The 19,941-nt window shown below is 39.7% G+C and overlaps 2 long non-coding RNA genes across 2 annotated transcripts in view; one reads left to right on the forward strand and one right to left on the reverse strand.

Annotated features, from left to right (window-relative positions):
• LOC143776281 (uncharacterized) overlaps positions 1-12,492 on the forward strand; it is a 40,253-nt gene extending 27,761 nt beyond the window's left edge. The window contains exons 2-3 of the long non-coding RNA XR_013215801.1: positions 10,025-10,092; positions 11,670-12,492. This is a non-coding gene — a long non-coding RNA (uncharacterized LOC143776281). The remainder of the gene's footprint in view (positions 1-10,024; positions 10,093-11,669) is intronic.
• On the reverse strand, positions 919-12,760 carry LOC143776242 (uncharacterized). Its single transcript, XR_013215798.1, has 5 exons — positions 12,689-12,760; positions 1,650-1,776; positions 1,474-1,551; positions 1,190-1,267; positions 919-1,018 (listed from the first exon to the last, which is right to left on the reverse strand). It is a non-coding gene; the product is annotated as an uncharacterized LOC143776242 (long non-coding RNA).
• Between the last annotated feature and the right edge of the window lie 7,181 nt (positions 12,761-19,941).

The following is a 19,941-nucleotide window of genomic DNA, read 5'->3' on the forward strand; positions in this document are numbered from 1 at the left end:
TTATTAACAATATATAATCTAAAAAGCGAGCCTAGTGTGGGCGGGATTATGGTGCAGTGATTAGCACTGCAGTGCAGGGTCCTGGGTTCAAACCCCATCAAGGACAACATCTGAAAGGAGTTTGTATGTTCTCCCTGTGTTTGCGTGGGTTTCCTCCAGGTTCTCTGGTTCCCTCCCACTTTCCAAAGACATACTGATAGGAAATTTAGATTGTGAGCTCCATTGGGGACAGTGATGATAATGTGTGCACACTGTAAAGCGCTGCAGAATATGTTAGCGCTATATAAAAATAAAGATTATTATTATTATTACTAGCTTCCTCAGCTCTGCTTCATGCTACATCTAAAATCCCTGATTGTGCCACAGTTACTGCACCCAGTAAACGAAGTGATATATTGCTGGAATCAGGGTCTCTTTCCTACATTATGGTAGAAGCGAATGGCCGGCACACGAAGTGGGGGTAAGGTGCTAGTGAACGGAATTAGAGATCCCATAAATTAGAAAGTCAATAATCACTGCACTCTTGACAAGGAGGAATTTGCTTCAAGTGAAAAAGTTTATTAATAGGTGATGAGCGACAAGCAATTGAGAAGCTTCGGCCACGACGTGGCCTTGATCACAGTGTCGCTGAAAAAAACAGAGACAATATTTATATAAATATATACAGTATATACAGTGAGATACAATATAATACATATTTTACAAAGAGAAAATGAACATATGTCACATAAGAGAGAGGTAGAAGGCCGGATGGTTGAAAGACTATATGCTGAATGATATAGGATAAAGGAAAAAATGTCCATGACATGAAGACATCAATCCAAAGGGCTAGGAGGAGGGGAATGTAGCATACGTAGAGAGATGGAAGACACACAGGGAATATAGAGATAGAGTCGGGAAATGTAGATGAGGACATACCATAGAGAAAGTGCATCAGCAACCATATATTATATGTTCCCATCCGGGAAAAGCGATGTTTAGAAAAGTATGTCCTGATTGAGCCTTGTAAGAAAATATACTGCAGAAACAGAACAAACCATACATAAGGTACTGTAGGTAACAATGGCTATTGAGAAATATCATAGACGTATGCCATATCATGTGATAGGAGAATATGTACGGTTACAGAGTAGGTGAAATGTGGGATCGAGGGAAATATTAAAACAGGGAAATATTGAAACAACCCTACCGAAAGTTGATTGGATTTAGGTGCACCGCATGGGATGTGGACTGTACTGGAGTAGGAGAATACTCTGTAGGGGTAGTACTGAAAACAAGCGAGGAACAAATAAGTCCTGATAGAGTCTTATAGGGAAATATATTACAGAAACAGATCAGATAATACATAAGGTGTAGTAGAACAACATGGTAGTACTAGAACATAATAGGCGCATGCAATATGCGATGGGGAAATGTGTAGGGTACCAAAATAGGTGAAATGTATGACCAGGGGAAACATAAAGATAACCATACCGAAAGCTGATAAGATTTAGGTGTACAGCATAGGCTGTGGTCTGTATAGGAGTAGTGGGATACGCCGTAGAAGTAATACTGAAAACAAGCGAAGAAAATGGCACGGAGTGAGTTAAAACGGTAGGGGGATTCATGAGTCAATTTGAGAAGAGCTGTGCGGAAAACATGGTATTTACCAAATTAAATAAGGAAGACAGGGACTCTGAGCTGCAGGAAGCTTAATGTAGTCATCCAGCTGCTCTGAGATGAAGTAGCAAAAATCGGGTGACAGATTCCTTTTAAATTCAACCTTCACAGGACAGACTTAGTGTGAAGAGAACAGGAGAACTTAGAGTTACACAATTTGAGTTTAGAAGCCAGTAAGGACAGGTACTGGAGACAGACATAAATGTATACATCAATTTTTGACCACAGGTATACTATCTTCTCTGTTTTTTATGTCACTGTTCAATATTCTATAAGCAGATTTACACATAAACTTTCATTTGGGGCTGAGTTCCCATGAGCAGACTTGCGTGAGCTAGGACTGCACCATATGATACATTTCAATGTACTTTAACAGCCTTTTCCCATCATGTTTTACAAGTTCATTGCCTGCACTATTTAGTAAACTTACCTTCTGTTATAGTATAACTGCTACATTTTATATATGACTAAGATAAACCACAGCAGCATTTATTGCCTGGATGCTACACATTTTGTGATGAACTCTGCTATTATTGTGCCGTTGAATATACTATTAAAATCTACACTTGATTTATGTGATCTTGCTTGCTTTTTCCATTAGACTGTCTAAGCGTGCTCTAACGCTGACATGGGATTATATCTTAGGCAAATTACATTCATAATAGAAAACAATGTTCGCTTTATCCCCCAAAAATGGCACGTCTGACCATTGATGGTATCCCGTATTGGATCCAGTATTGCATTTCATCCCTATTGAAATAACTGGGGCTGAGCTGATGCCAGGCATAGAATGCCACTGTTAATGGTAAAACTAAGACGTTTTTTTTTCCAATGCTTAAGCCCTTTAAAGTTTTGTTTATTCTATTTTTATGACAAACCTCAGGAATCTCCAGGAAGTTTTACAAGTGGTCACTTATTAAACCCAAGAATGGAAAGGGAAAGGTAAGGCCTAACATTGAAGAGGCAATCATATTGGCATAACCATGCAAAGAAATTATTTGGAATTGAAAAAACCTTGATGGTACTTTCTGTGCAACAGTCAATAATTTCAACAATAGATAACTGTATATCAATAGCGTAGCTACCAAAGGAAGCAGAGGGGGCGATCATGCTCAATGTGGCCTACCCGGAGTGACTGCCACTCTTAACTATATCATCGTGCATAAGCGCTGATACCATTAGACCTTTGGTCCGAAATACAAATTAATTTTCATCCTAAATCCTTACTTTGGCCTTGACACAAGTCACATTTTGGCCCTTAGAGTTTTACAACAAGCGAATCGGAAAAAATTGGACCCAGTCAGATTTTTTGCAACTTGCTTGTCGTGGTCTTGATACCCAAGGGGGCGCAGTGAGACCCCATATACCTGCATTGTACTACTATATTGCAATGGCACATAGCAATCTTTACCAGTATGACCTGTGCCAAAGTCGCCGTGAAGTCCAACCTTACTGAATTACTAAGTGAGAACCTCTAGGAGTAATGACGAAATGAAGAAATTATCTTGTAGATTGTGAGCCCTCGTGGGCAGGGTCCTCTCTCCTCATGTACCAGCCTTGACTTGTATTGATTAAGATTATGGTACCTGGTTTTTTTATGTATACCCCTCCCCACATGTATAGCGCCATGAAATAAATGGCCCTATAATAATAAATAATAATAATAATATGTTTGGATTACCACTAAGAGTATACATTTTACGGTAGCAATGCTGGTGCATGCTAAACCAGATTCTTCTTTTCCTTGACACCTGCCTTCAGTGAGAAACTGGAAACCCCCGTACACACTAGATGGTCAGCCAATGTGATTTAGTGGTAAGCTTACATGCTATGATTTTAATTACAATTTGGTTATTACTGCCTACAGCATAAGAAGAAAAACACAGAAAAGACTAAATATGTGCACCCGAGTATTCATTATTGGAAGCATAGTGTATTTTGTTAAAATGTTCCTTTTGCCTTTATTTCACAACGCAAATCAATTTGGTTTTCAAATATTTTTCCATGTAATTAACTATTTGCTGAACTTTAATTAAATTGATATTTCATAACAAAATATGAAAACAAAAGATCAAATATCTCATGACTTTGCCATTGCAACTATGGATTTATGCCTTTAAATATAAAGTCAGATTCACATATTTAGAGATATAGGACGATATGTGGCCCCATACACTGAGAAGACTAAGGCCCCTTTCACACATTAGTTTTTAGCCGTCAGTCACAATTCGTTGGCTCGATGGATCCGTCGCAGATTGTGAAAAACTGATGCGATAGATCCGTTTTTTAGATGGATCCGACTAGCGGATCTGGCTAATTGGATCGAAGCATGCTCAGTTAAAAAAAAACGGAATCTGTCACCGGATTCTGTCATTTGACGGATCCGGTGCCATAGGCTTCCATTCTAGCAAACGACGGACGGCGATGGATCAGTCGCTCTCTGTTTTTTCGATGTACACAAAAAACGTTACTTTGTCAGTTGTCTCCGGCCGCCGGACAAACAATGTTCGATGATCCGGTGAACGACGGATGAAACATGAGGTCATCCATCGCAATCACTAATACAAGTCTATGAGAATAAAACGGATCCGGCGGCATCAGTCGCTGGATCCATTTTTTTCAAAATTCTACGGATTGTGACTGATGGCAAAAAACTGATGTGTAAAAGGGGCCTAACTGATTGCTCATGGCCTCACAAGGCCCATTCATACAATAAAGAGACCGGAAACAATAAGTGGAAGAAATGGCCGTGTCATTTATTTTGAGTAACTTTAAAATTCATAACATACATTACTTCATCTTTAAATTATTAACTCTTAAATAACCTTCAATTTAATCACGATGCAACCAATCCACCCGAAGGGCGATTTTCCTCACGAAATAAATGACACGACAGGGAATAACCATAAAAAAAAAGGGGAAGGGTGGGCGGGATCTTCGGTTCTTCCAGGATAACCGTTGAATGACAGGAAATTCAAACTGAAAGGGCTTTTATACCAACACAAAAGCCCGCCAAACTGAGAACCACCAATGAAAATGCTTGAATTGAACCGCCAATTCAAGCATAAAACCGGATAAAACTTGCTCTTGGCTTACCTAGCCAAAGCTTACCTCAGGAATCACAAAGTTTAAACATTACTTTTAAAACCTAAAACAGCTTATTTTCAGAGCCTGTGAGGCCATGACACCCCCCCTATAATGTAAAATTATGGACGGGGGAGGGCTAACATGGCCTCACAAGGCCCATTCATACAATAAAGAGACCGGAAACAATAAGTGGAAGAAATGGCCGTGTCATTTATTTTGAGTAACTTTAAAATTCATAACATACATTACTTCATCTTTAAATTATTAACTCTTAAATAACCTTCAATTTAATCACGATGCAACCAATCCACCCGAAGGGCGATTTTCCATAAGCCAGGGCTCAAAGAGACCTGGCCCCCCCACCAAAGCACAGCCATCTTTCCACTATTGTCTGAAGGTCTAAGTTAAAAATGTCCAAGCCTATGTCAGAGAGATGGACTAAATCGTTGCGGTATAAACCCAATAAAAAACCTTCCAACTCGGCATGTCTAAAAGAGAAGCCGTTAATCATTGGTAAAAATTTACACATATTTCTGTTGACTCTCTTCCGAATTCTTTCAATAAAGGAAAGTTCTTTCGTAGACCAAATAAACCTGGGGATGATTTCAGAGAAAACAAAACAAGTGAGAGGAGAAAACTGCTTAAAGTAAACAAAATCGGATCTCATAAAGGATAAAAGATCCAAAGTTTTTGTTTTCCCGATATCATTGCCCCCTAAATGAAAGATTATTAGATCCGGATGAGGAAATTTGACAAAACATCTGTTCAACTCATAACTTAGATTAAACCAATATAGGCCTCTTATACTGTGCCAAAATACTAAAACCGAGTCCTGGCTAAAAGAAAGATTTTCAGAATAAAAACGTTGATTAGCTCTCTTCTGAGCCCAATACACATAAGAGTGTCCCACGATCCATACCACCTTGACACCTGAAAGAAATCAAATTTAGTTATCATACAGGTCATGTCTCACATAAAGTCTAAACCTTCCCGACTCCCATCTTCCCAGTTGCATAATTTGAGAATTATGTAGACCAGCTCTCGCTGCCTCCGTGGCTGCACCTATACGGAAAGAATGTGAGGTGAATTTTAAATGATCTTTTTTTAAAAATTGTAAGCATTTTTTTAAAACTGAATTGAATTGGAAAATAGTAGCTGGGGACCCGTCTAAATGAACAAATAAAGGCCCGGGGACAGAAGGTCTAACGCTAAGCCAGTTAGCAGTAGTAGATAAAGGGCAGAAGGGTTCACCAGGTTTAGCCTCTATCTTCAATCTAACGCCCCTTCCTAGCTGATCAGTTTTGGAACGCCTAACAAATAAAAACAGATGCGGATCCGTAATGGTCACATCAGAGACCATAAGCCCAGAGGGATTACATTTTTTAGCAGAAACTAATTCTCCGACACGTAGCGCCCCAAAATAAGCTAAGGAAAACGCAGCGGAAAACAAAATAGCTTCGAAAGAATTGGTACAAACTTCATGAAGTGATAAACAAAGGTCTCTTAAAAATGGGAGGGAGATCGGGCGTCTATTGTCTGGTTTGAAGCTTGACCGTTTAAATCCTTTCAAAAATTGTTTGATAGGAAATAATCCAGTCAAAGGGTTTTTCCCAAGAAGTTTTAGAAAAAATGAGATACCCGCCAGAGATTTGGCAACTGCCGAAAAGGATAAACCTTTGTTACAAAGAAATTCAAGAAACCTCAAACCAGAGATAGGACTGGATATGCTAAAATTAAAATTGTTTAAATTACAAAAATTAATCCATTGTTGCCATGCGGCCGAGTAATCAGCCCATGTTCTAGGCGACAAAGAATTCTCAATAAAGTGAGGAATTAAGTCAGAATTAAATCCCAAATCTGCTGAGGGCAAGCTGTTGGGTCCAAATCCGCTGAAGGAACCTGTTGGCGAAAAATATGCCAATGTTGGAAGCAAATGGAGTCAGTAATAAACGATAAGCTACTTGTTCCAATTTTTGCCTTGAGCCAGATATTCAACTTTAAACAAAGTAAAACTAACTGCCTTAGAATTTTCATGGCCCAGAAATTCTTAGATGATAGGGTGTTAATCCCAAGAATAACACCCGGATGGTTTGACAAAATCAAAATCCTGTTATCTCTCAAAAGGTGCCCCCACAACGTTAAACCTAGAAAAATGGAAAAAATTTCCAAAATCATAGAATTCTTTACTATCCCGTTCTGGATCCAATGATCCGGCCATTCGAGGAAGCACCAATGAGGAGAAAACAGGACACCACAGCCCGAATCAGCTTTACAAGAGAAAGCAAAATTCAAAGTATCAGAAAGGGTAAAGGTAGATTGCCAACAACTTTTGCCGTTGTAACTTCCTAAGAAAGTCCGCCAAATCTTGGCGTCTTCCTTTAAGTCAGATGACACTCTGATATGCGATTCCTGGGAAGAAATTCCAATGGTAGAGTCGTACAAGCGTCTGGAAAAAATTCTACCCATTGGAATGACCCGTAGAGCAAAGTTCAAGAGGCCCAAAAGGGATTGGATTTCTTTAAGCGTCACTTTCTTACTCTGTGAAAATTTATCCAAGGCGGTACAAAGTTTTGTAATCTTTACTTCCGGAAGTCTAGATTCCATCCGAACTGAATCTAGGGTAATACCCAAAAATTCAATGACATTAGTGGGTTGGCAAGTTTTGTCATGAGCCAGAGGAACCCTAAATTTGTCACACATTGAAGAAAAAGTATTCAAAGCCATCTGGCAAGCTTGCGAAAATGGTGGACCGACAAAAAGGAAGTCATCTAGGTAATGTAGAATCCCAGCATTTCGAATGCTGGATTCTATTACCCAATGCAAAAAACATGAAAAGCTCTCAAAATAAAAGCATGACAACGCAAAACCCATGGGTAAACACTTATCGAAATAAAATTGATTCTCAAAGTGAAAACCCAGGGAGTTAAATCCAGAGGGGTTAACGGGAAGGAGCCTGAACGCGGATTTTATATCTGCTTTTGCCATCATGGAGAATCTGCCAAATTTCTTAAGTAAATCTATGGCGGAATCGAATGATGAATATGAAACGGAACACTCGGCTTTATCTACTTCGTCATTCAGGGAGGCACCTGAAGGGAAGGATAAATGATGAATTAAGCGATAACTCCCAATTTCTTTCTTGGGAACAATCCCAAGGGGTGAAATCCGAAAATTAGCGAAAGGGGGGTTCGGAAACGGGCCCGCAATCCTTCCTAAAACTAATTCCTCTAAAATCTTTTTACTCGCCACCTCGCGGTGGTGGATCAATGAAGAAAGGTTCCTAACAATAGTACAGCCATGGCCCTTAAATTGAGGGACATTGAAGCCAAAACAGAACCCATTAAACAAAAGTCTACTAGTCTCCTGTTTTGGGTACAAGTTTAGCCACCACAGCATTTCTTGGAGATTCACTGGCGTCTGCGCTTTTAGGAATGGGTTCTTTGGATGACTGTCTACGAAAGCACTTAAACAAGGGGTGCGAGTTCGCACAAATAGAGCATTCGTGGCGAAACCTGCACGAATTACCCCATTTGCATGTGGACTTGTTAAAAGCGAAACAGACGCCCTTTTTTGAAAAGCTGGAAACTGTTTGTTTATTAGAGTATTGCCTTTGTGGCAGCATCAGATTTAACCACAAGCCTACATCTTTAACCCCCCAATTAATATCTGGGTGCACAGCCAATTTTTGCCTAAAGGCCTCGTCATAATGCAGCCATGCAACACCTCCAAAGTTACGATAAGCCTCCAAAATAATATCGATGTGCTGGAATAATTTAGAACACAGACCAGGAAACTTCTCCCCCAGAACAGCTGAATAGATCGAAAAGGCCTGAATCCAGTTATTAAAGGACTTAAAAGCAGAACGCTTAGAATCCTCATTTTCAGGTTTACTTTCTCTCTCAGATCTATTCAGCAAGTCCTTGCGGGGGAGTAAAGAAAATAAGTCCACGTAAGAATTACTCCAAATAAGGTCTTTGACTGATGAGCTCAAGTGAAACCCAAGTGGAGAGAGTTCACAAGTCAAAGCCTCCTTAAATGTATTCTGAGGTAACAAATTAACTTCAGGGATAATGGATGGGGAATCAGAGGGTACACTACCAAATTCCCCTAAGGATTCGGCTAAGACACTTTTTATAATATCCCTGAGTTGATCAGGATAGACAGACAAGGGGACATTTACAATCTCACCCCTTGCTTGTACAACACCTCTGGGTATCAGGTCAGCCTGAGGACCAACGCTCGAGCCTACAAGGGGAGGCGAGCACATCTGAGGGTTTCCTGGAGCAGGAGATAGTTGAATGCAGACTGGGTCTTCTGTCGCCAAGTTGCTGGATGTCGCTGAAGTCTGATGGCTAAGGTTCCAGGATGAGACCGTTGCCTCAGCCTGTGTAAAAGGTGCCGCCGCAGCGCTTTTACGGCTGCCGGCGGTGAGCAAGATGGCGGCGCTTGATGATGAGGTAGCCGGCGTTTCTGAATGTTGAGGCTGAGAATCTCGCGCGGCGCTGCGAGACCCGCTTGATGGACGGTTCCGCTTCCTACTCACATTATTCGCCCGGCTATAGGGAGTTGCCGGCGGAAGTGACGGAGATATCGATCTCCGGGGCGTCTTCCTTCTGGAACGGCCCGGACCGCACGCTGTCACAGCTACCGCTGTATTAAGGAGCGGAGGCTGCGTCTCAGATACCGAATCCGACGGAGTGGTAACAGCAATAGCCGGTGAAGGTAATGGATCACTAGCAAGGCAGCTTCTTAGCCAAGCCTCCCCATCCTCTTTTCCAGCCCTCAGAAGCAGCTGCTGCATAAGGTTGTCCATCTTCGGTTCTTCCAGGATAACCGTTGAATGACAGGAAATTCAAACTGAAAGGGCTTTTATACCAACACAAAAGCCCGCCAAACTGAGAACCACCAATGAAAATGCTTGAATTGAACCGCCAATTCAAGCATAAAACCGGATAAAACTTGCTCTTGGCTTACCTAGCCAAAGCTTACCTCAGGAATCACAAAGTTTAAACATTACTTTTAAAACCTAAAACAGCTTATTTTCAGAGCCTGTGAGGCCATGAGACCCCCCCTATAATGTAAAATTATGGACGGGGGAGGGCTAACAATATCATTTGTTATAGCCCAGGGTATGGCACTCGCCTCCCTGCTATAGAATGAACCTGTTTATTCATTGTGTTTACAATGTGATATAACTCAGCAGTTCCACTTGGTTAATAGGTTATCAGGAATATTTGCTAAAATAGTAACTGTGTTTATTTTGCTGTTATCCACCCAGGGCATTTGTGAAAGAAGTCTGATTAGAGCCGTTTTATCACAGTGCCTTTGAAGTGGGCATTTAATCATGTACGTATCAATTCATGACAAATGTTTTCACACAAATTAGTTTGTACCTTTCCTTGAAAACCCAAACATTTTAACCAAACCGGTTCTCTTATGAAAGGCAAATGAATAAAAAAAAAAGAAAGGCAAAAGAAGTGGTCTCACTACGAAAATATGACGATTCCTCAAATAATCAGATTTTGTTTTGATAGAATGCTCGGTTAGCTATTGGTTGCCTAGAAGTTAATAAATGTAACCAAGGTAAACAATTATATAAATATTTTGTTGCAGGAGTGCCTTGGGAGGAGTGCTTCTTTATTATCTTAAAGCAGAGAAATGAAGAAATGCCTAAAACGTCTTTACTCCCTAACACCACATTTCAGAGGCTGCCATGAAATGCTTTGTTTTCCCAGAAGCATTCGTCTGAAGAGGATTGTTTTGGATAATAAAGAAGCACTCCTCCCACCAAAGTTTTATGCTCTTATTATATTGCAGTCATCATATTATATAGCACTGTGTACTTACAATTGCTCATTTTGCCTTTCTACCCAGTTAATTCTTCTCTTTTCTTTGCTCTATGTAGAAATAGAAAGTCTCTTATCCCTGCATTTATCATCCCCCTCTTCAACTCCTGACTAAGCTGCTCTCCTCTCCGTGACAGAGACTTTTGTAGTGACTTATGAGTCGTGCTGGGAAAATTGATTTCTGGTTTCTACATAGAGCTTAGAAGGATTCAACTGGTCTGTTTTTAATTACATGATGTCATAGACCTGATGGAAAAGAGAAGAATTAACTGGGTAGAAAGGCAAAATGAGCAATTGTGAGATCACAGTCCTATATAATATGATGATTGCAATATATTAAGATGATAAACATTTTGCTGGGAATGCTTGGACAACATATGATTCCTTAGAACTACAAATTTAAAGACTTGGCTGCCATACTAATACTAGATCTTGTATTCATTTTTTTTTACTAATCTTTTTAGTAAAAAGAGGATAGGCCCTAAAATGCTTTGTTTCAGGTCGGGGGCAGAAGCTGCAGCAGTAGGGAAAAAAATACCATACCTGTTATACAATGTAGTTAGGGAATGAGCTGCTTGCTGTAGTTTTGATAAAATCACTGCTTTATTAGCAGGATATTATCACTACAGGACTAGTAAACCTGCTACACTATAGTCCTTGATATTAATGAGCTCTGTATAACCCCACCACTGATTGGCAGTTTTCTGCCTATGCACAGTATACAAAGAAAGCTGCCAATCAGGGTTATACAGAGCTCAGCATTCACAGAACTGCTAGACCTGCAGCAGATAAACAGTGATTTTATCAAAAGTACAGCAAGCAGCCCAGGTGATGATACATCCATGGAATTTGGGCATCGCCCCCCACATCATGCTGCTCTGAGCAGTATATTATTAGAACATTAGTCAGATCTGGGACAATCCGAGAGAGAAAAAAACCATACATTTTAACAATAAATTATCAATAATGTTTGGAGATTTTAGAAATAAATACAATTATGGTATATAAGGTGACATTAATAATATGTACAGTATATGATAGCATATAATTCTAATATATCTAATTACTGTTTTGTAGGTAACATGTGCAGACAACATTGCGGTATATTAACCTTCACTTCTGTGGTAATAAAGATATTTTTACTTCTGATCAATGAGTTTCTGGACATCAATGGCTTAAACCACAGAGACATAGTAAACCATTCTGGAAACTGTCAGCGATCACTCATCTGTGGATGTGTTGGAATGTACGACAGCAATAACAATGCTTATGCTCCATACTATTGACCAGGAAACTCAGGCTATAATAGTATTAAATGTGAGATTATGGAATACCCAGTGCTGACACATTTGTATAGATACCACTATTGTCATTAGTTTTTTGTGTCAGAAACACAGAAAAAAATAGAATAAAATAGAACAGAGTATAAGATTTCTTCAGAATAATGATGAATTATTTCTCATACTGAGAGGATTCTACTTGCCTCTCTACAAAAACCTAATAATGCAAAGTGACTGATGCTTTTTACTTTCTTCTTAGAAGTCTATAGGATCCTCTCTTCTTTTTCCCCTACTATCTGCATTAGTGAGTGACCCTATTCCCTCACACCTCATCCAGAGTCTCTCTCAGGCTGTCATTAGTCACCAAACATATTTATCTCTCGCTTTCTCTTCCATATTTTATACATGCTTTCACATCTCCATTAATGAAGGAACCATTTTTTGATACGTATGTATGTATTGTGGTTTATGGTTTATGTTTACGGGCCTCGTACCCCGGTTCTCTGGAAGGAGACTAGCTGCTTGGTACTCGACACACACCTCCACACATTGGGTAGGTAAGCAAATCTACGACTTAAGGTACCTTCACACGAAGCGACGCTGCAGCGATAGCGACAACGATGCCGATCGCTGCAGCGTCGCTGTTTGATCGCTGGAGAGCTGTCACACAGACCGCTCTCCAGCGACCAACGATGCCGAGGTCCCCGGGTAACCAGGGTAAACATCGGGTTGCTAAGCGCAGGGCCGCGCTTAGTAACCCAATGTTTACCCTGGTTACCAGCATAAAAGTAAAAAAAACAAACAGTACATGCTCACCTGCGCGTCCCCCAGCGTCTGCTTCCTGACACTGACTGAGCTCCGGCCCTAACAGCACAGCGGTGACGTCACCGCTGTGCTTTCACTTTCACTTTAGGGCCGGCGCTCAGTAAGTGTCAGGAAGCAGATGCTGGGGGACGCGCAGGTGAGTATGTACTGTTTGTTTTTTTTACTTTTACGCTGGTAACCAGGGTAAACATCGGGTTACTAAGCACGGCCCTGCGCTTGGTAACCCGATGTTTACCCTGGTTACCAGTGTAAAACATCGCTGGGTATCGTTGCTTTTGCTTTCAAACACAACGATACACAGCGATCGGACGACCAAATAAAGTTCTGGACTTTATTCAGCGACCAGCGACATCACAGCAGGATCCTGATCGCTGCTGCGTGTCAAACGAAGCGATATCGCTAGCGAGGACGCTGCAACGTCACGGATCGCTAGCGATGTCGTTTCGTGTGAAGGTACCTTAACAGGCACTGTCAACTGTTATGATATCACCATATGGTATGGATGGATAATATAGGGAGTTCAGTGTTTTCCCTTTCCCTCTCTCTATATATGACAATTATTAAGCGGACTTGCAAAAATGACACTGTGCAGTAGGTGGTGTTTGCAACCTTCGTGGATGGGAAGGTCTGTTATGTTTTTTTTAAAAAAACACGGATTTGTTCTAGGTTTGGTCTCAGGCACTTGTAGTGTGGTATTTCACACTATTTAATTGGTCTTTGTTCTATTGACAGATTGGGCGCAGTATCTGTCTGACATACCGGCAGCACTTGTGTGGTTCTTACTTCTAGTTATAGCGTCAGTGTATTTTATTAATTACTATCAGCATCAATTGGCTTGTAAATATGCTATCATCAGCATCAATTGGCTTGTAAATATGCTATCATCAGCATCAATTGGCTTGTAAATATGCTATCATCAGCATCAATTGGCTTGTAAATATGCTTCCATCCGCATCAATTGGCTTGCAAATATGCTACTATCAGCATCAATTAGCTTGTAAATATGCTACCATAAGCATCAATTGGCTTGCAAATATGCTACTATCAGCATCAATTAGCGTGTAAATATGCTACCATCAGCATCAACTGGCTTGTAAATATGCTGCCATCAGCATCAATTGGCTTGTAAATATGGTACTATCAGCATCAATTGGCTTGTAAATATGCTACTATCAGCATCAATTGGCTTGTAAATATGCTACCATAAGCATCAATTGGCTTGTAAATATGCTACCATCAGCATCAATTGGCTTGTAAATATGCTACCATCAACATCAATTGGCTTGTAAATATGCTACTATCAGCATCAATTGGCTTGTAAATATGCTACCATCAGCATCAATTGGCTTGCAAATATGCTACCATCAGCATCAATTGGCTTGTAAATATGCTACTCTCAGCATCAATTAGCTTGTAAATATGCTTCCATCAGCATCAATTGGCTTGTAAATATGCTACTATCAGCATCAATTAGCTTGTAAATATGCTACCATCAGCATCAACTGGCTTGTGAATATGCTACCATCAGCATCAATTGGCTTGTAAATATGCTACCATCAACATCAATTGGCTTGTAAATATGCTACTATCAGCATCAATTGGCTTGTAAATATGCTACCATAAGCATCAATTGGCTTGTAAATATGCTACCATCAGCATCAATTGGCTTGTAAATATGCTACCATCAACATCAATTGGCTTGTAAATATGCTACCATAAGCATCAATTGGCTTGTAAATATGCTACCATAAGCATCAATTGGCTTGTAAATATGCTACCATCAGCATCAATTGGCTTGTAAATATGCTACCATCAGCATCAATTGGCTTGCAAATATGCTACCATCAGCATCAATTGGCTTGTAAATATGCTACTCTCAGCATCAATTAGCTTGTAAATATGCTTCCATCAGCATCAATTAGCTTGTAAATATGCTACTATCAGCATCAATTAGCTTGTAAATATGCTACCATCAGCATCAACTGGCTTGTGAATATGCTACCATCAGCATCAACTGGCTTGTAAATATGCTACCATCAGCATCAATTAGTTTGTAAATATGCTACCATCAGCATCAATTGACTTGTAAATATGCTACCATGACCATTACCAAGATCTTCATTAAAGGAAAATAATTATATGAGAAGCATCTTTTTTAATTTAAAAAATCATGTAAAAGTCTGTTGAATTTCTACGAGAAATCTTGTATCTTTTAGGGATATAATGTCATGTTCCCTGTCTTGCCTTATTTTACACGGGGTTACCACCTTCAATTAGATGGGCATCAAGAAATAGTTTGGTTTCAGCACTGACTTCTTAATTTACATTCCCATTAAAATAAAAGCTATGACTAAGGTAAATCATAAGAGGCCACTCTTTAATCCTAACACCGGATTATCAATCCCTGTATTCCCAGGTGATTATGTCATGATCTGGTTCCTTTCCTTGTATCAGCCGACACCAAGCTCTATATTCTCCCAAGAAGGTTTTAGGTCATTTAAATAATAATAAAAGTATTTATAACAACTGGAATTGGCAGAATACCTGTTTACAGAGGTTCTGCACCTTTGCCCAGTATTCCAACATGGTTTTTTCACTATCTCTGTTTACTTTTCTGGTATCTCTTCAATGTATTGCTAAAAATATTGTGTCCTGGCCTCAAACTTTGATCTAAAGACTAATATTGACTCTCTTTATTTTTAAGGAACAAAGAATCACAATTATCAAAATGTTCTATGATGTTATCAGGCTGTCAATAAAGCAAAGTTTTGGACATTTACATTGCTCAACATGTATTTGAATGGTTCTAATAAAAATTAATTAAAAATAAAACTTGTATTTCCTCCAGCTGATTTCTTCTACTAGGCTACTAGGTACTAGTTCAGTTCTTACAGGGTTGCCCTCCAACTTTACAAAAAAGTGAAAAAGTCTTGAAATGATATGCCAGTAGGGACTGTCAATTGTATTATCTAGTAGATTTACTATACTATTCAGAAGTCAACAAATGGTGGATGAAAATCCCTTGTATCCCTTAAAGGGTTTACAGTGGAGTCAATCTAGCTTTATAAGGAAGAAAAAAGAAGAACAAACAAAAAAACCTGCTGAATAAATCCCCCAAACCTTTACGTTTTATCATTTTAGCATTTCATAATTAGACTAATGGGAAAAAAGTATATTGCGTATAATTTATTTTTGCACTTGGAGTAAAGTATCTAAATTGCTCCCATTTACTTTTCCACCCAATGTCAACCACCAATTGCCCTATACAGCTGGAGGCCCATTTGAAGGTGTCCATATAAATGAGATGAACAGCATTTTCCAACTCTTTTATAAATATTAATGCTCTGCTCGATCAAGTACATTTAGTTTCTGTTGGGAAAGAGGACAAAGCTGCTGTCCAACACCCCTTACGCCCCAGAAAAGAAAGGGATCAGGTGTGTGAATTCACATTTCCTGACCCTTAGCTCCCTCAACTCTTTCTCTGAAATCTTGGAAACCGCATATACATTAGATGGATAACTTATGACACCAAAATTGGAAGGCTCAGCCAACTTTAAAGAAGCCCTCCCATCAACGTTTTTATCCTCTTTTTGCACTCACAATTGCTAGTTTTGCCTTTATACCCAGTAAATTCTTCTCTTTTCTCTGCTCTGTGTAGAAACAGGAAGTCTCTTGTCCCTGCATTTATCATTCCTCTCTTCAACTCCTGACTCAGTTGCTCTCTTCTTCCCCTGCCAGGGACTTTTGTAGTGACTCATGCAGGGAAAATTGACCTCATGTTTCTACACAGAGCTTAAAAGGATTCAGCTAGTCTGTTTTTAATCATGCTATGTCATAGACCTAATGGAAAAGAGAAGAATTAACTGGGTAGAAAGGCAAAATGAGCAATTGTAAGATTACAGTACTATATAATATGATGAATGCAATATATTAAGATAGAAATTTAATGGGAGCACTTCTTTAACCATTATAGTGCTTTTAGTTTTCAAAACTATTACCCTTATTGCTATTATAACAACTCTTCTCTGCACTACTATTCAATTACGTACATTATATTTATTATTATTATTATTATTATTATTATTATTACATAAAGTGTATCTGAAGCCACAGCTGCATTAGAAGTAGTTGATAACAAAAATATTGTATAAATCCCAGTTCAAAGTTCACTGGAATAAGATTTAAAGCAATGTATAAAATATCCAGTGTGGAGCAAGGACACAGAGGTGAACCCTTTCTCATTTGACACTTTATATTTTACATTTGGAGCATGCCAAATTCGTATAAGACTATCACTAACATGCCTTGAAGAAGCCGACGCTATCTTGGAAGCAGCAGGTTAGTTTGGATTGGGTGTCTCTGAGAAGTAGCGATGCTTCAGCTCACTACTGTACAATTTTGCCTTGGGTTAGATTTATTTGCTGTGAAGTCAAGCAATCATTGATGTTTCTGTGAAAGTATCTCAAATGCTTGAATAATTTTACTGGCTCATGTCAGCTAAAAGAGGAAAAACAGGCGTGTTTCTAGATCTCGGGGAAAACAGGACAGAAGTGCAGGAAGAAATTATGAGCGCAGCCACATCTGATTTCAATATGATGACCTTTTTCCTGCACCAAATACTTATCTGAAGTATGCGGCTTATATAAACAGGTATTAGTTAGTAATTCAATATCGCACCCTGCTCCTGTGTTCGGAAAAGATAAAGCAGTGCTTCAACATATTAGATATGGCAAATAATGTCTAAGTGATTGCTAATAAGTAATTCATTTTACACATAAATACCGCACCTTCATAAATACCACCTTCTGAATGTTTTCCTGTAGTTATTATTGGCATGAGAGAAATATACATTCAAAGTTATAAGTTATCAAGTATATACAGTGAGTTGCATATACCAGGTGACAATGTTTCTTAAAATTCTGTATGTGATCCTTGATAGAGGTAAATAGTAAAACACACAAATACACTGATCTACGTAAAAATCTGCCTACAGATATTATTTTAAATAAAAGGGGGAGATACCGGTGTGAGACATGTAACTGACACAGAACAGGAAAATTGAACTTTACCTTCTTACAAACACATTAGCATCTGCAGCTCTCACAGCTCTGCTGTATTGTAACATTATTGCTACACTGTCTGCCTGTGAGATGGAAGCTGAAGTTGGAGGTACCTGTAGATGTATCAGTTATAATGACCCACAGCTTTGCAGAGAGATCAGGAGAGAAGAGCAACCATTACACATCACACTGGTAACACCCCTTTCATTTAAAGTAATCTCTGGAGCAGGAGCAGACTCTAACAGCTTGGAGCCTTTGTGCAAGGAATCTGTCTGGGTCCCCAACCTTTTATGGTGACAAAGCTACAGATATACATATATATCTTACATTGTCTCCTTTATTATATATATTGCCATCTCTTATTACACAGCACCCTCTCTTGTTATGTAGGCCTCTGTCCTTTAGGGTGCGTGTCCACGGTCCTTAATGACGGCGCTTTGGACGGAGCGGAAACCCTGCTCCGTCCAAAGCGCCGCCCCTTCTGCACATGCGGTGATTCCGGATGTGTTCATTGCACACATCCAGAATCTCCGCACCACATAGATACATAGGGCTCTGTGATTTAAATAGACATACTGCATTCTAAAAAAGATGTGCCGCATGTCCGTAAATGCAGGACCACCGGATGCGTGTTCGCACGCATAGTGGAGATGGGATTTCATAAAATCCACTCCACTATGCTGTAACATCTGGACACTGCAGGTTGAACGCTTTGGAGGAGACAGAATGCTGAGTTGCATCCAAAGAACACCATACCTACTGTAAAGCATGGGGGTGGCAACATCATGCTTTGGGGCTGTTTCTCTGCAAAGGGACCAGGACGACTGATCTGTGTACATGAAAAAATGAATGGGGCCATGTATCGTGAGATTTTGAGTGCAAACCTCCTTCGATCAGCAAGAGCATTGAAGATGAAACGTGGATTGGTCTTTCAGCATGATAATGATCCCAAGCACACCGCCAGGGCAACGAAGGAGTGGCTTCGTAAGAAGCATATGAAGGTCCTGAAGTGGCCTAGCCACTCTCCAGATCTCAACCCCATAGAAAACTATCAGAGGGAATTGAAAGTCAGTGTTGCCCAGCGACAGGCCCAAAACATCACTGCTCTAGAGGAGATCTGCATGGATGAATGGGCCATCATTCCACTACAATGTGTGCCAACACATTGACTGACTAAATACCTTTTTCCCCACTGTATTGTATACATGCTTGTGTCTCTCCTCTCAATACAAATATGTACCCAAACATTAAAAATATAAAGTGATAAGCAGCACTGTATCACCCATTAACTATAATTCTCTGAAGCCCAATAATATAAATTATTGAGTCTGTGACTCTGCTTAATTTCTGTAAGGCTATGTGCACATGGAAATTATGTAAGGTTTTACAGTACAAGAAAAGTGAATGAGATCCCTGAAGTCTCATGCACATGCTGCTTACCACCACAGACGGCATCCTACTCTACATATGAATAAGCCCCAATTGGGACTTATGTTACTCTAACCCTCTACACCAGCCTACAAGTGTTTTTCTGTACTACTCAAGTAAGGCTTGACAAAGACCTGGAGCAGGGTCAAAAAATTACCTTACCACCTTGTTTTCACTTATTTTGTCTGTGGTGAACGTCTCTTGTATATGAAATAAACACAAGTGTTCCTTTTTGCAACTGAAAAAGACTTTTTGAGTGTGGCTGATTTCTCCTTTTGATTACGGTCATTGGACTTAGTCCGTGTTCAGTCTGCACCTACACTTAATCAGAGAGCGCATCATTTTCTCTCTTAGTTTCCAACACATTAGGATATGCAGCAGAATTTTCTCCTGCAAATTTTGAATGTATGCACATAGTCTTAGTCCCTGTCCTGTATTCCACCCATTCATTATAAGTCCTTAATAGCATAATAATGAATTTGGGGGTGGGAAAAGACATTATCAGGTACTGAGCATCCTCCACCACCTCCCAATTTATTACAAGTTCTAGACAGAGTCTTTTCCCACCTTTCAGTTCATTATGAAGTGTCCTATGCACCTTACCGCCTCCTCTCCCCAATAAATTTTAAGTCCCCGATAGCATCACAATGAATTGTGAGATGGGGAGGATGCTATTAGAGGCTTCACACCGTCCTGCACTACCCAATTCATTTCACATCCATATCTTAGGTCTTTCTCCCCCTCCTCCTGTTCATA

This window comes from Ranitomeya variabilis, chromosome 1, assembly GCF_051348905.1.
Source record: "Ranitomeya variabilis isolate aRanVar5 chromosome 1, aRanVar5.hap1, whole genome shotgun sequence".
NCBI lineage: Eukaryota > Metazoa > Chordata > Amphibia > Anura > Dendrobatidae > Ranitomeya > Ranitomeya variabilis.